The 16,327-nt window shown below is 44.5% G+C and overlaps 1 long non-coding RNA gene across 1 annotated transcript in view; it reads right to left on the reverse strand.

The window, feature by feature from the left end:
- The window catches only part of LOC311602282, a 126,198-nt gene that overhangs the window by 58,182 nt on the left and 51,689 nt on the right, over positions 1-16,327 (reverse strand). The gene's annotated exons all lie outside the window — the stretch shown is intronic.

Genomic DNA, 16,327 nt, shown 5'->3' on the forward strand with positions numbered 1-16,327 from the left:
GTCATGGGAGGAATGCAGACGTGTCACACACCTTTAAACCCACTGGCTGGAATACTTTTATACTTCTGGGCTACAGATTGTTTCCATCTCACCCCAAGCATAGGACAGACACGTGGTTTTATAAATGATTTCAGAAGTTAAATTACTCACGGTTTGGCAGGGTTTTGGCAAGTATTTATTCCCAGAGACAGAGTCAAAATAATTGTGCCTGGCCAAGTGGAGAGAGCATCAGACTAACCTCTATATGCAATTCTCAGTCTCACACAGAGAAAGAGTTCCTTGCAATGAACACAGACAGACAAATGCATAGACAAATGGCTGTGCAAGACAGTAAGAATAGATGATGGGCCCAGAAAGAGAGACAGAGACCAAGCAGAGCTGAGGAGCCTAGAGATACATCCAGTGGAGCCACATGGGAGGAGCTCTGAGAGAGAGAGAGAGAGCAACTCAAGGGACCTAGAGCTAGTGGTGCTTGGCTGTTAAGCTGCCCCCTCCAATAGCAGCAGAGAAGACCCATGGAGTAAAACCCAGGCTGCCATCCCTGGGTTCCAAGGCAGAAGCCTGGATCTTTTTCTCCTCTCAATTGGAAACTTTCCACTGAGATGCCTTGCAGAGTGAGCACTGGTTAGCCTTTGATTGCTGCCTGCTGTGGCCTGCACTACCCAAGGCCCAGGAGGCTTTAGGATTAAAGGAAAAAAAATATCATCCAGTCTCTAGGTCCTCTGTCCTGCTCAGCTGTGTGCCAAGCACGCGCATCTCTAGGGTTTCAGCAGGGACAGCAGCAGGAAAACCTACCTCTGCTCCCCACCCATGTATTGCAGTCACTTAACAGAAACCTCCAGTTCCCATAAGGCCGTGCTGTCATGTTATACCCAGAATTCTCCAGGGGCCTCCTTTTCCCTGCCATGTGCCACGCCCCTGTATTCCAGAGGTTCCTGAGCCCCTCTTCAGGATCCCAGTCCCTCCCCAAACCTGAGCCCAGCCCCAAGCTCCTAGCCCTAAGGACCATGAGTGTTGGGAAGAAGAAACCTAGTTTTCAGATCACCAGTGGCACCATGGAATATGAGGGCCCAGGAAGCCCAGGGGCTTTGGATTCCTTAACATCATCAGGCCCCTCAGGTACCTTCTGCCTCCCCCAGTGGGGAAACCAACCCTGATGCAGGCTGCAGAGGCACAGCCCCCAATATCTCCCAGGTACCTGGAGCCTTTGCCTCCCAGGTGGTGATGATGCCCCAAGGTTTGGGAGAGCCTTATCATTGATGTGTGTGTGTGTGTGTGTGTGTGTGTGTGTGTGTGTGTGTGTGTGTGTGTGTGTGTGTGTGTGTCTATGAAGGTGACCTGGAGCCCTCAAGCTTAGGCTGCATCCTGCAGGGAATTTGAGGGGCGTTGAGAGGCACCAGATGCAGATCAGTGGATTCTAGGTTGGATCTGGCTAACTTCAGCATAAGCACCCCCATATATCAGACAAGCCAGTTTCAGGGCCTCACCTTTTGGCTCTGCCTGCCTCCTACTTCTCCTGGACCACAGGTCTGCTCCTTCCAGGAGGGCTGGGCTCCCTGGCAGGACCTGACAAGGCCAAGGTAGAGACTCCCACCACTGTCAGCCTCTCCACCCAAGCAGTGCCCGACAAGGGCCTGGGAATGGAGATATTGCTCACCCTCTGTCTGCTGTGAGGGTAGAAATGGAGTCTAGGGGTACAGCAGCAGGAACCCCTCAACGGTCATGGAGAAGAGATGCATCAGTTCAGCTGAGGATGGAGTTAGTTGCTCCAGAGGAGACAAGGAAGGTGACTCTGGCCAACTCTCACCCCCACTCCCCAGCCCTCTTCTTCGATGCCAGCCTGGTGCACAAGACTCTGGACACCTTTGGAGCCACAGCAGCCCAGAGCCTCAGCATGGCTCATTCCATGTCGGCCATCAGTGGCCCCTGGACAGTGATGAGGATAGTGGTCTCGGAAGACTGGCTCGCACTGGCACAAGATTGAACAAGCCATGACTTGGTGAAGTTCCACCTCATGTTTGCCAGGTGAGAAGAGGCTGGGGTGCTGCAGAGCACAGCTGAGAGCTGGCAGGATGGAATGCTGTATTGGAGCAGGAAAATGGATTGCTACATGCCATGGCCAGCCGGGAGCAGGTGGCCTAGTTGCCATTCTTGTGGTTCCCACAGCTAGGACCCTCTGCACCAAATGGGCCTTCCCTCTGAGCCTCCTTTCCTTCACAATGTGCCTTTGTGGGGCTGCCACTTGCTTCTGGGCCTTGTGCCATGGGCCCACCCCCTCTTCCTATGTAGCTTTAATGCCCACACCCAACCTAATGCCTAGGGATGGGAATTGACAGCTCAATACTGTTCTGTCCCTTCCCACCTGGTCTCCCCAGAGTCCTCAGGCCTTGTGGGAAGAGAAAGAACCTAGGAAAAGGTACTTATCTAGAGCCCCTGTTCCATGAAAGAATCCAGCCCCACATCTTTTCCTAGATTTCAGTGTTCTGGTGAGCCCCCAGCAGTAGATGGCCTGGAAAGGTGTGGAGGTTCCCTGGTCAGACTCAGCCCCAGCCCTACCCCACAGTGTTCCTTTAAAGACACCCTGCTCTGCTGCCCATGGGAGTATGTATGGACAGTATTTTCAATTTCTGGGATTCGATTATTAAAATAAAAATTATAATAAAAATCTGAAGAAAGGTGACAAAAAAGAATAAAAGATGAGTGAGGGTCAACTCTATACAAAACATTCACACCACTCCTTAAAGCTCAGGAAACTTTGCAGAAGATTTTTAAATAAATAAATAAATAAATAAGATACAGAAGGGCTGTGAAATAACATCTTCTAGGCAGAAACTAGTCATGGCAACCCAGCAGCTGTGCATACTGTCACTATGTGCACAAAAGTCACTTCTGGAGCAGAAGGGACTCATGAGGCCCTAAATTTTTTGCAGATGTGTTGACAATTGATATATCTTGAGAAGGAAAAAAGGAAGAAAAGAAGGGAAAAAGAAGTGGGGAGAGAGAGAGGGAGAGAGAGAGAGAAAGAGAGAGAGAGAGAGAGAGAGAGAGAGAGAGAGAGAGAGAGAGAGAGAGAGAGAATGAATGACTCCTTGAATTTACTGGGTTCTGATGGTTACTTTCTAACTCTGTATTACACAGTCAGTCTAAATGAAATTCTGGGACACTAAATGAAATCATATTTATAATACAGAGGGATGAGAGAATGTTTTGGAACAGTAGGAAAGGGGAAGATAGTGGGGAAGGATATCTAGGCAATTATAAAATAAGAAGTATGTAGTGATATGTATGCAATTCTAAAGTAACAAAATTCACTAAAAAATTAAAACAAAAGTACTGGGTTAATATGAGAACGTATGGGAAGGCTTGGAATACCAATACCTCCAAATATGAGGTGTGTTACAAAGATACCTGCTCCAACAAGAAAGCGTCACACCGAATTTCCAGTTTGCGCAAAGTTTCTCAACACATTCTTTCCTGCTCTGAGGGATATCATGGCCCCCAGGAGTAACATTCTGCCCGCTGTCAGGTGAGAAAGGAGTGCTGGGCTCTGAATAAGCTAATAAACCTGAATAGGAGTCATGCAAGGCCCAAGTAGAACAGAAATGCTTGAAAAGCCACATTCTGGACCTAAGGTTCGCAGAGAAGGAAGGTCATCTTACAAAGCCTCATCTCTGTGTCTCTGGGGGCCTTGAGAACTGAACGTGGCCCTTTGTCTAGTAGGATATCATGGGATTGATACGGATGGGCTTTACTGAAAACACGAACACACACACACACACACACACACACACACACACACACACACACACACACAGAGAGAGAGACAGAGAGAGAGAGAGACAGAGACAGAGACAGAGACAGAGACAGAGAGACAGAGACAGAGACAAAGAGAGTGTGTGTGTAATACTGCCTAGCCCGAGTCAACGTGATTCCAAATGTGAATGAAGGGAACAGTCCGGAGAGACCTGGGTATGGCAACATAGTGAACCACGTCGCATTCCTCCTGGGGCCATGAAAATGTGTTCTGTCTCAGGTCAGCAGAGGTTAGGTTTCTAGCTAGTACCAGGGACTGATGACTACTTGCACATGAATTTCTTTGACTACCACTCACCTTGGGGACTCTTGGGTACCTGAGGAAAACAAGGCAAATTCACTACTATCTAAAGAGTATCAGAGATTCGAGGCCCTTAGAATGGGACCGAAGGTCTCAAATGGAGTCAGTGTATAGCAAAACATCATTAGGAATCATTTCATTGATTTTTTTTTACCAGTCATGTTTGGTTCTACGCTATGAGCCAGCTCCATCCAGTATCTGGTTCCTGGCCATCCAGGCAGTAGAGAGCATGGGCTCCCTCACCTGGCATGGGCTCTCTGTCATTGCATAGGACTCAAGTAAACCAAACATTGACTGGTCACTACCACGAATTTTGTAGCACCATTGTCCCAGCACATAATTTAGCCAGGACAGAATTTATGTTGAGGGTTTTGTGACTGAGTTGGTGCCCAAGTTTATCTCTCTGTAGCCTGCAGAGTAGCTTCTCATCATGGACGTGTCTAGTCATTATCAGGGTGGCTTCCTCCAGCAGCATAGGAGAGCAGGTGCAGAGACCCACAGACAGACATTATGCAGGGACAGTGGTAGTTGGAGGTTTCCATCCTCCTGGAAATAAGAAAACCTCAGGGACTAGTGGGAGGAGACATTGTGGGAGTCAAAGCGGATGGAGGATGCCAGGAGAACATAGGCCAGGGAAACATCCAAGCAGAGCTTACATGAGCTCTCTTCTGGGAGCTTAACACACTTAAGCAGTAGCATGGAGCCTCCAAGGGTCTACACCGGGTCCTCTGTGTGTATTTTATGGGTGTTGACTTGGTGTTTTTGTGGGCCTCCTAAGAATACGAGCAGATGTATCTCTGACTCAGTTGCCTGCTCTAGAGCCCCTTTCCTACCTACTGGGTTGCCTTGTACAGCCTCCATAAGAGAACTTTTGCCTTCTATTATTTTATCTGTTAGGCTGTTATCACTTGGAGGCTTACTGTTTGTTGAAGAGGAAGTGGAGGGGGAGATTTGCTGGAGAGGAGACTGGGAGGGTAGCTGGGAGGATCCAAAGGAGGGAAACTAGCTGAGATGTAGTGTATGAGCAAAGAATCTGTTTTCAAGGGAGGAAGGAAGGAAGGAGGGAAGAAAGGCAGGGAGGATAGAAGGACGGAGGGAAGGAAAACAGAGGTTTTTTTCAATACAGTTGCAGTAGAATTTTTCTTTCAAAGAAAAAATTTAGTAGATAATAAATTACCACATAAAATTAGCATACAAATTCCTTATAAACACAAACAAGAATAAAGATATTTAAAGTCATTTCATATGAAAAATAATGCATGGAAGATTGTCTCAGGTTGTGCCAGGGTTGGGTCAAGTTGATTCTAAAAGAATGTTTAGAAATGTATGCTATCTTGGTGAGTGCTACACAATCCCTTGTATTGTCCCCATCTGGAACCCAAAGTATCGACAAGCAGAAATGCCTATCACTTCTCACTTTAGGTGAACTGACAGTTCAAGGCTTGGTGCTTGTTGTGGGGTCTGCTTAAGTCCAACATAGCCCAAACACCAGATAAATTCAGGTTACAAAAATGCATTGTAATCAAGCTGCTACTGATCAATCAGGGCTGCAGACTGATTTGGCCCTGAACGTGTGATGCTGAAGGGATGTCATACAGCATATTCAAAGGATGGGGCCACAAAGAATGATGGAAACTGTAGCATTGTCCAATCCTATTCTGATATAAGGGGTTGAGCAATGGAGTTTCCACCAATCAGGATAGGAATTGGTCCCTGGACCTGGCAACATGAACTTGTTTCACCCTTCCTCAAGGAGAAATTGTCCTTGAGATGTCTGTGCTCCAACCACTGTTCTAGTTTATATAATGGTCAGAATATAATTCATTAAATTTCTAAAAAATAAAAATATAAAGCTGTTAAATTTAAGATTTTTTATTAAGGTTGAATTATATAAATGGACAGATTTATAAATTTACTAAACATCCCTAAATTAAATTTCCTTTTCACAATGAGGATTATAGAAAATGTAATCCAAACAAACAATAATATTCAAAATCTTGGTTTATTAAAATACATCTTTTGTGTGGTTAGTATGCATACTATCTGTCTATATGCAATTACGGGTTATTTTTACATAGTGTACTTATTGCCACATTAGCTTAGAAGTAAATGCTTATGTGAACTAAAGTTGTCAGCTTGGATTGTGGCAGGACCAGACAATGCAGAGGTTCCTCCATCCATCATGTAGGCCAGTGGAGGCCATTTCAGGTTTAAGTAGAATTTTATCTCCTGGATGGAGAATTCCTTGGAAAATGTACCAATTCTCTTTTAGGACCTGAGTCCAAGTAACCTCTGCTCACTTATTTAGCTTCTGTTAAACTACCTGCTTTGCAAAGCAACTTCTCAAGCTAACATCGTGTCTTAGCTTCTGTTGAACTGCTTGCTGGTACAAGTCTACCCCTGAAGCTGCAGAGGAAAATATCGGATTGTAGGGTTTGGCTCTAAAGACTTCTTGCTCTTGAGATCAGTGCTCCCAACCTTCCTAATGCTGTAACCCTTTCATAATGTTCATCATATTGTGCTGATGCCTACTCACAAGATCATTTTCATTACTACTGCATAACTGCGTTTTCACTACTGCTATGAATCCTAATGTAAAGGGTTTTTTCTGATTATCTTAGGTGACAATTATGAAAGGGTCACTAAAGGGGTAGTGACCTACTCCTTGAGAACCACTGCTCTAAATGATAGGAGCGACACTTAGGTCCCAAATACAGGGGTACTCCCGGTCAGCTGGAATAAATACTTTGGATATATAAAAACTGTGTTTGAGTGATCATCTCAGTGGGCTGTCTACAACAGGTTCAGCATCATTTTGACTCATAGTTAAATAAAACATTAATAAAAAATTAAGATAAAAGACTAAATTGTATGTAATCAGTGTGACCACATAGGTAAAGCATATAGAGATTTATAATACTCCTAAATCTAAATTTAGGACAACAATATGAGTTTTAAAATATTAAACATCTATATCTGCTTTCAAAGACAAGACATAGGTAATGGTACAGCACTGGTCAAGATGTTACGTTCTTGATCCTCATCTCCATTATTGTTCTACACGGTGGTATCTGTTGCTTGAAGGTGTAGATTAAGTTTAAGACAGGATTACTGTTACTCCTGAGTAATCATTTCCTGTTAGACAATTACTCTCCCATGATATACTAAGTTCTTTATTCCAAAGATTAAAAAACTAACTTATGGTAGTATATATATGATCACAAACATTTAAAGAATTTTAGGAATTCAAAAAAATCATTACTGCCTCTTTAAAAGCAAACAGACTGGGTTTTCAAGATTCATATTTTATGAGAAAGAGAGAGTAAGAGAAAACACCAAAATAATTTTAAGTTGTCATTTGGAAAACCCACTTTGATACGTATGCACACATTTTACGGTTTTCAGGTCATCTTAATGTGTTACAACATAATGTTATATCTTAAATTATTCATCTCTTTAGTTAAAAATATAATAGAAAATTACTCATCTTTTTAGTTTAAAAATATGATAGACATAGTTACCCAGCTTTATCCTGCTCTGCATGCCTTATTCTATTTTTGACTCATTATGAACAGTAATAAAAATAAATGATTTTCATAATAAAATATTTCAAGGTACCTGTCATAATGATAACTTAAATCTTTAACAAGTAATTAAAAACAATATCTATTAATGCAAATAACCTATTTTTATATTGGTTATCTAAAATGCTATATGTTTTTTTTTGCAAACATAAGCAACTGAACATTCCTTTAAGACTGACTCATTAAAGTTGTTTTCTAAAATATGTAATAACAATCATAATGTTACGATAAGAGTATACTGAAAAGGATTGTTTACAAAGAAATATGATTATAACTAAGTTAAAATAATATGTAACTTAAAAACATTTAACGGTTAATTCAATACCCTAAGACATAGTACTGGATTTTATACAATATTTAAAGAATTGATCTGTTCTTAGTATTCATTCTGTATATGCACATTTAAAACCTGTTATTTATATAATTCCGTATTTTCTTCTGGTTCTTCCTGCTCTATGTAATTTATTTTACTCATGTGTAATGATACAAATATACAAGTTAAAAAGAAATATGATAAAACATTTTTTCCTAAGAAAGAAAGTGTTATTTAGTTTAGGATCAACCTGAACTTTCCCTTCTCCTGGCTTAACAGGAATAAGCTACACTGTCTATCAGGTGTTTTCTTTTGTATGTACATACCTAATGGGGAAAAAAAGCTGATTTTAGGCCACCTACTAATTTTAAACCCCTACTTCATGATGCCCATTTACCGATGTAAATGGTAGGCATGCAAGAAAAAAAATGCTAGCATTGCATGAGTTATTACAGAAAATGAATACTCCTCATGACACCATTGGACAACTGACCAGAGAGAAACCATAGCAGAAGGTTTGGTCTAGACCCAGTGTTCTCCGATGGGGCTGGCAGTGAAATTATTATGTAGCATAGGCTTTACCTGAACTGTCCATTCTCCTGGCTTGATAGGAATAAATTACCCTGTCTATGAGGTGTTCCCTTATGTGTAAACACATTTACAAATCAGGTGGTATTGCAGGCCACAGCATCATTTTGAACCCTTGCCTTGTGTTGTCTGTTTCCTGATGTGAAATCTGAGTATGTGTCAGAACTACCCTGGGGGACAGTACAAGTTAGCAAGTACACTTCCTAAGAGAGTTTTAAGAGACGTGAGAAAACTCTTACCCTCACATGATTTATTCCTGAAAATGTATGACCATCATGATATAAATCAGACATCTGCCCAAAGCTATTATCATGCACAGGAGTCCTCATATGGACGTCCTTTAGAGCCTCTCTAGAACCTACTGAGAGCACTGGCCAAAACAGAGTGACAGAATAACAGAGACAAAAGATTCCTAGATTGCATAGATGGTCAGAGGGTAGCCATAATTAAGATTTGAAGCTAAAAGATGGCTTTACACCCTAGAATTTTTCCTCTGCTACTTTTGTTTGTTTTTTTTTTTTTACAAAAATCCAAGCACCTACAAAACTAATGTAGCCTACAAGAACATGTACCTGAGAGCTTTATCCAAAAAAGGAACCAGCGTGAGAAAATAGCATATCAGGGCTGGAGAAGAGCAATCTAAGTTTTTTGTTTTTGTGTTTTGTTTCTGTTTTTGAGACAATGATCATGAAACCACAGATATGGGCCTGCATTAATATATACTGTATATAAATTATTAATATACACAAATATGTGAATATTTATCTATTTAACATTCATTTTTTCTCTTTTTAAAAGATTAATTTCTGATACACTACATGCCAACCACAGTTTTCCGTACCTCCTCTCCTCCCAATATAGCCCTCACCCCCATCCATTCCTCTGTTTCCATTCAGAAAAGGGCAGGGCCTGCATGGATATCAACGAAATATGACATCTCACGTTGCAGTAAGACTTTGCAACTCTCCTCCTATTAAGTCAGGAAAAGTCAAACCTTGGAGGAAAAGGAACCCAGAAGCAATTGAAACAGTCTGACACAGCGTCTGTTCCCACTGTTAGGAGTCCTATAAAGAGACCACTGTGCAGTAGACGCAAAGGACTTTCTGGACTAGCTGTTGCTTCTAGTTTTGACAGAGCTCTAAGGACAAGCTAACTCTCATTTTTCTCCTAATAGATGTTGGGAGTGAAAGACCATGGTCTGTAGGAACCAGGAATCGTGGCTTTAAGGAGTACAGAGGGGAGAAGAAGCAGGAATAAACAGAGGAGGACCAGTCACGCAAAGAGTGATTATTCAAAACCTTCAAGCATGTTTCTGACTGGAAATATCAGGCCTGGTAAACATGTCCTAATGCGCTTAGTTAAACTGCTGCTCAGTTTATGAGGGAAGGGGATTCTGTGTTAGAGGCAAAAGGCCTGGAGTCAGAAGAAGAAAAGATGCCAGGTACCCCAGAAGCCATGTCGATAAGTCAGCAAGCAGCAGTCGTTGTGCACCTCATGTCAGTCTGCAGGTTCACAGCAAGCAGCCCATTGGATTTTAAGGGGATAGGACCCCAGTTCTTCAAGGCTGCATTCCTGTTCAAGGCAATGTCAAGCTGAGAGACCTTCTGTGGAATGGAGGGAATTGTCTCCTTAGAGAAAGCATAGGCTCAAAATCCAGGCTCTGCTGCCAGGCCCGAGAAACTCCAGCTTTGCGCACCATGTGAAGTTTGCCAGATGACCTCCTCCGGGTCTGGAGAAGGATGGGCTTCCTATGGAGACTGGTCCTTACCAAGCATTTCTCAGCTCTGAGAGTCCAACCTGGAGTAGAATTGGATACTATGAGGCACACTGAGGCCAGGGAAAAGATGCCGACCTTTGAGTAACAAGACTGAGGCAAGTCAGGGTTCCATGTGTAGCTGGTGGACTCCTGTGTCTACAGGGCAGAGGCCTGAGATTTACTGTTCCTGGTAGGGAGGTATTAGAACAGTTGGTCTCAACCAGTGGGTCTCGAGCCCTCTGTGGATCAGACATCTTTTCATAGGGGTCCCAGATCAGATAGTCTGCAAATCTTCTGTTTATATTAAGATTGATAAGAGTTGCCAGATTGCAACTAAGAAGTAGCAATGAAAGAATTTTATGGTTGTGGGTCACCGCAGCATGAGAAATTATATTAAAGAGTGACAGCGTTAGGAAGGTTGTGGACCAATGTACTAGACTGAGGTTTTGAACTTGTAACCTTTATTTCCAGTAGCAGCAGCACCCGCCACCCCTGGCGAGGAGCGAGTTCTACGAAAGCAGAGAAGTTTACCTGACAGCTGAGAACGAAACTGCAAACACAAGAAGATTTGCTTCCAACCTGGAGCAAAGTATGTGTTGGGGTCGAGGGTGTGAGATGGTACACGGAGTGGAGGGAGGTAAGGCATGGTGGATGGGGTAGGAGGTACAGTGGGGGCTTCAAAAGCTCAGGCTTCAAAGCTCTGTGTGCCAAAGACTGGGTGGGATGTGGGGGCTGAGGAAGATTAGGTCTTAGTGAAGTCTAACAGGCATCAGACTCTCCCTTGCTGGCTCCACTGCAGTGGGGGCCATAAGAACCTGGCCCTGCTGTCAATCTTCAGAGCCTGCCCCTGGCCGGATGTGGGATGTGGCTTTCCCTTGCTTCCGGTGGGGAGGGGAGGAAGTGGGTCTTAGTGCCCGAGGCACACGGATAGCCACGAGGTGCTGCCCAAAACGAGCTGCCTGCAAGTTCTGAAAGAGTTCCGCGGTCAAGGTAGGGACCCTGAGTGTCCACCAAAGAGTGTACACCCTACAATAACCATGGGAGCGCTGCTTTCTTTCAGGAGTCAGGAGGCTTCTCCTGGAAAAATATCGGATGCAAGCTTCCGGAAGGAGATGGGGACCCCGGGACCACGGTTTTAGAAAAGAACCCTGATTCTACAAATGGGGGCTTCTATTTCACAATTAAAGCAAAGCTTTGGCTTCTAAAATAGTAATAAGAGAACGTGGAGGAAATACAAGTACACACTGACCTGTCCTGTCACTGGATTCTAAAATTCCCCCAGTCAGAGTGCAAAGCTAGGGAGATGGACTGGACTTAATCACCACCAAAATAGGGAGTTGAAATTTTTCAAAAGGGAGATGTGAGCTTTAAAACGTGTTTTAAAAGTACTCATAAAAATGAAGTGAATCAAGAGAGTACAAGCATTGATCACTAAACCCCCAAAATCAGTTCTAAATGTTTTGCTTGCAACCCCCATCCCAGAAAAATAAGACAGTGTGAAAAGCCAGGAAAAGCAGGGGGCTGTCCATGCCCAACAAGGGGTGGTGGAGTGGGAGGGCTCAGGGAGTCTGAAGGAAGAGGGACTCTGAGTCTTAGGGTAGCCACACCCATCACATGAAAGTAGGAGGGGCCAAATGTGGGCTATCCCATGAGGGTTAGGGTTGTTCAACACTAGGACAAAAGAAGGAGCCAATAGAGGGAGACACTATGAGGCTTATGTTAGCCAAGATCAGGCTTTGGCAGTCTGTGGGAGCCCTAAGCAGGAGAGACTATGAGGCTTATCCTAGCCATGCCCTGCAAGTGGGAGTCACAGGGATGTATAAGTGGGTGGTCCTGTGCTAATTAGCATAGCCACATCCAGCATGTGGGAGTCACAGGGAGGCATAAGAGGCAGGTCCTGTGCTAATTAGCATAGCTACTCCCTACATGTGATAGACACAGAGAGGCCTAAGTGGGAGGTCCTGTCCTAATTAGCATAGCCATGCCTGGCATTTGGAAGTCACTGGGAGCTAAAAGAAGGAAGTACTATTACAATTAGCTTAGCCATGCCCTGCATGTGGGCATCACTGGGAGCCTTAACTGCAAGCTACTACCATGGTTATGGTAGTTCTGCTGAGGACTTCAGAGCTGTAAGTGGGATATATCATGAGAATTAGGTTTGGCCAGCACTAGGGAGTAAGTTGGAGCCAGAAGTGGGCAGTTGTGTGATAATTAGCATAGCCACACCCAGCAAGTGGGAGACTCTGGGAGCCATAAATCAGAGGTCCTGTGAGAATTAGCATAGCCACGCCCAGCACCTGGGCATCACTGGGAGCCCTAAGTGGGAGATCCCATGAGGCTTAGGGTAGCCCAGCTCAGCCTTTGGAAGTCAGAAGGAGCCATAAGCTGTAGGTAGTGTGTGTGTTAGGGTAGCCATGGCCAGCACCAGAAAGGCAGCAAGGGAACCTTAACCCACAAATATCACCAGGGTTAGGATAGTGCTGCTGAGCACTTGAGAGCAGTAAGTGGGAGATCCTATGAGAATTAGGTATGTCTACCAATAAGGAGTAAGAAGGAGCCCAAAGGAGGAGATAGTATGAGGCTTAGGATAGCTATGCCCAGCACAAGGCTGTCCTTAGGAGCCATAAATGGAGGTCCTTTCATAATGAGCATAGCCACGCCCAGCACGTGGGAGTCACTGGGAGCCATATCTGGGAGTTATTGCAAGGGTTAGGGTTGTGCTACTCAGCACTTGGGAACTGTAAGTGGGGGATACCAAGAGATTTACAGTTTCCCAGCACTAGAGAGTAAGAGGGAGCCACAAGGGGGAGATAATATGAGCCATAGCATATCCACACCCAGCACTTGGGAGTCACAAGGAGCCATAACCTGGTGTTACATTGAGGGTCAGGGTAGTCCAGGCCAGCTGTTGGGAGCCATAAGTGGGAGATATCGTGAAGATTAGGCTTGCCCACCAGTAGAGAATCCATGCCTTAAGGGGGAGATAATGTGAGGCTTAGCTTAGCCACACCCAGCACTAGGGAGTAAGATGGAGCTATAAACAGGAGATACTCAGGGACTTAGCTTCACCCAGCATTTGTGAGGCTGTTCAGGGGTGGGGGCGGACACGAAAAGCAGGAGATACCATGAGCCTTAGGGTAGTCCTGCACAGCACTTGGGAGCCATAGGTGGGAGATAGCATGAGGATCTGGGAGGCCCATCACAAAAGAGTAGGAGGGAGCCATAAGCTGGAGATGCTCAGAAGCTTAGTGTAGCCACGCCCAGCACATGGGAGTCACAGGGAGCCCTGAGTGGGAGACACCATTATACTTAAGGAAGCCCTGCTCAGTACTTGGGAATCAGAGGGAGCCATGAGTAGGAGATACAGTGAAGTTAGACATGATGATGTCCAGCATGAGGGAGACAGAGAAAGCCATAAACAAGAGATACTATCAGTCTTAGGGTAGCCATGCACTGCAAGTGGAAATAAGAGGGAGCCTTGATCAGGAGATACACAGAGACTTATTGTAACCACACCAAGTCAGAGGGAGCCTTGGCTGGGAGATACCATGGTACTTAGAGTAGGCCTGTGTAGGTTTTGGGAGCCATAAGTGGGTAGTATCCTGAGACTTAGGATACCCACTCCCTGCAAGTGGGAACCCTAAGCAGGAGATACTCAGAGACTTAGTGTAGCCACACCCAAGCCGTTGGGGTCAGAGGGAGCCCTAAGCAGGAGATGGTATGCTGTTTAGCTTAGCCATGCACAGTACTTGGGAGTTACAGTGAGCCATAAGCACTAGGTAGTGTGAGAGAGCCAGCAGGAGGGAGTCAGAGTGAAGCTTGACCTGCAGTTACCAGGGGACTTAGAATAGTCCTGCCCAGCTCTCAGCAGCCATAAGTGGGAGGTACCATGAAGCTTATGGTAGCCAAGCCCAGGGATTGTGAGTCAGAGGGAGTCATAAGTGGGAAAACTGTAAGGCTTAAGGTAGCCACGCCCAGCAGGTTTGGGTTAGAGGAAACATAATGTAGGGTCCCACACCCAGCATGTGGTGGTCAGAAAGAACCATACACCCCTGATATCCTGAGACTTTTATAGTTCCCTAAACTCTTTTAAAAATCACAAAGGGACCAGAGACAGAGGACATCTGAGGGATAGCGTTTGCCTAGTGTTCATGAAGCCCTAGGTTGAATATCCAGGGAGCTAAAACCATGGATCATTGAATATAAATAAATAGGTGAAAGAGTTGAAGCCTCTCTCCCAAACCCTCATATATTGCTAGAAATAAGAGGCTAATGGGAAGTTGATCAGAATGAGTTAAAAGGAAGTGACGAAATAGAGCAATGGGTGAGGGAAGTGGGGAGAGTGTCATTCACATACAAGGGAAAAAAGACACATGAAAATGTGGGATCAATTCAGAAAGAACAGAGCCACTTAAATCCTGGTACCTCTGTAGTAGAACCTGGCCATTTGGCCTGACTAACCACAGTCATTGTTCCCAGGGGGTTTTCAGCCCAAGAGGGCAAAGATTAGTGTTGTGAATTTCAGCATCTCCCTCACATCTTGGTGTGTGTGTGAAAGTAATCTGTTTATCTGAGTGTATATATATTTGTGTGCCGGCCCCAGTGTGTGACTGCATGCTTGTGGAAACGAGAGGCCAACTTAAGGTATTTTTCCCCCGGGAACTCTCTGTCCTGCTTTTGACATGGGGTCTCTTCATGGCCTGGATCTGGCAAGTAGGTTACCTTTGCTGGTTGCTGAGCCCAAGAGATCCTTCTGTCTCCACTCTAGCACTGATAATACAGTTCAATCCACCACACACAGTTTGATTTTTAAACATGGATTCTGGATCTAAAACTCAGGACCTTCGACTTGCACGGCAAGCTCATTGTGGACTGAGCTACCATCCCAGTCCATTGCCATGTCTATATATTTCAGTCGAGAGATCAAATTCCTCATTTCATACTGTAGGGCCTGGTGAAAAGGACGGTTCTGTGTTTTTTGCAGAGCTGGGAAAGGAATCTCAAGGATGGTGGAAGACACCAAAGAGCATTATAGAATTCAAAAGTATCCGCACCCAGTCGTTTCAGTACACTGAGGCCTCTGATGCTCTTATCCAGGCCCCTGCACATTTTTATAGGGCAAGGAGAGTAGAACAGTTCCAGGTATGAGAAGAACTGAGGGTAGTCAGAAACCTATGTAAGTCAGACCTCATGAAAGCTGGTGAGAACAGGAGCCCAGTGTATTCTCAAAGCAGTGTTCTTCTGTAAATGTGGGAAAAGAAATGTTAAGGAAAGTCAGGATGTTTGCTGTTCTAGAAGGATAAATTATTCTTTCTATATTGATCACTCAGTAACTTATTAAGCCTGGAGTTTCCTCTAACCAGCTAGCTACCTCACAACTGCCACAGAGAGACTGTGGTTTACTTTTAAGCTGGAAGCACTATGCTGGGCAGATTCTGAGGTCCTGTAATCCTAGTACCTTTAAAAGCACACATAAAAACCAATCCCTTGGTAATCTGGGGACTGTCAGGGCTGCTTCTGCTCCTGTTACTACAGCCACTTACTCAGCAGCATCTTGCCTTAACATGACTCCTTTCTCTCTTCTCCTACTGTCCTCTGCTCAGCTGCTTTCTCCTCTCCCCTCTTATCTTTCACACCCAAGTCCAGGAACCTAACACCCTGCTCTCCTCTGTTCTATGCAGCCATAGTCTTCAGCACCTTTATTTAGCCATCATGGGTAACCGTGGACCATTCCTTATCATCACATGGTTACAGGAGATAGTTCACCATTCATAGCAATGCCCATGTGCAGGAGGTAACCAGATCTCAAGTACTGTAATAAGCATTTAGACCTACTTCCAACATCTCCCCCTTTCTATCTGATTACAGAGGCCATTTCTAAACTAAATGTAGTACAAATAATTATGGAACAATCATGGAAAACAATAGGTAAATCCTATATACATAATGTCTAGTTAAAGGGTAGTTAGCAA

Source organism: Acomys minous (assembly GCF_964271855.1).
Source record: "Acomys minous genome assembly, chromosome: 7".
NCBI lineage: Eukaryota > Metazoa > Chordata > Mammalia > Rodentia > Muridae > Acomys > Acomys minous.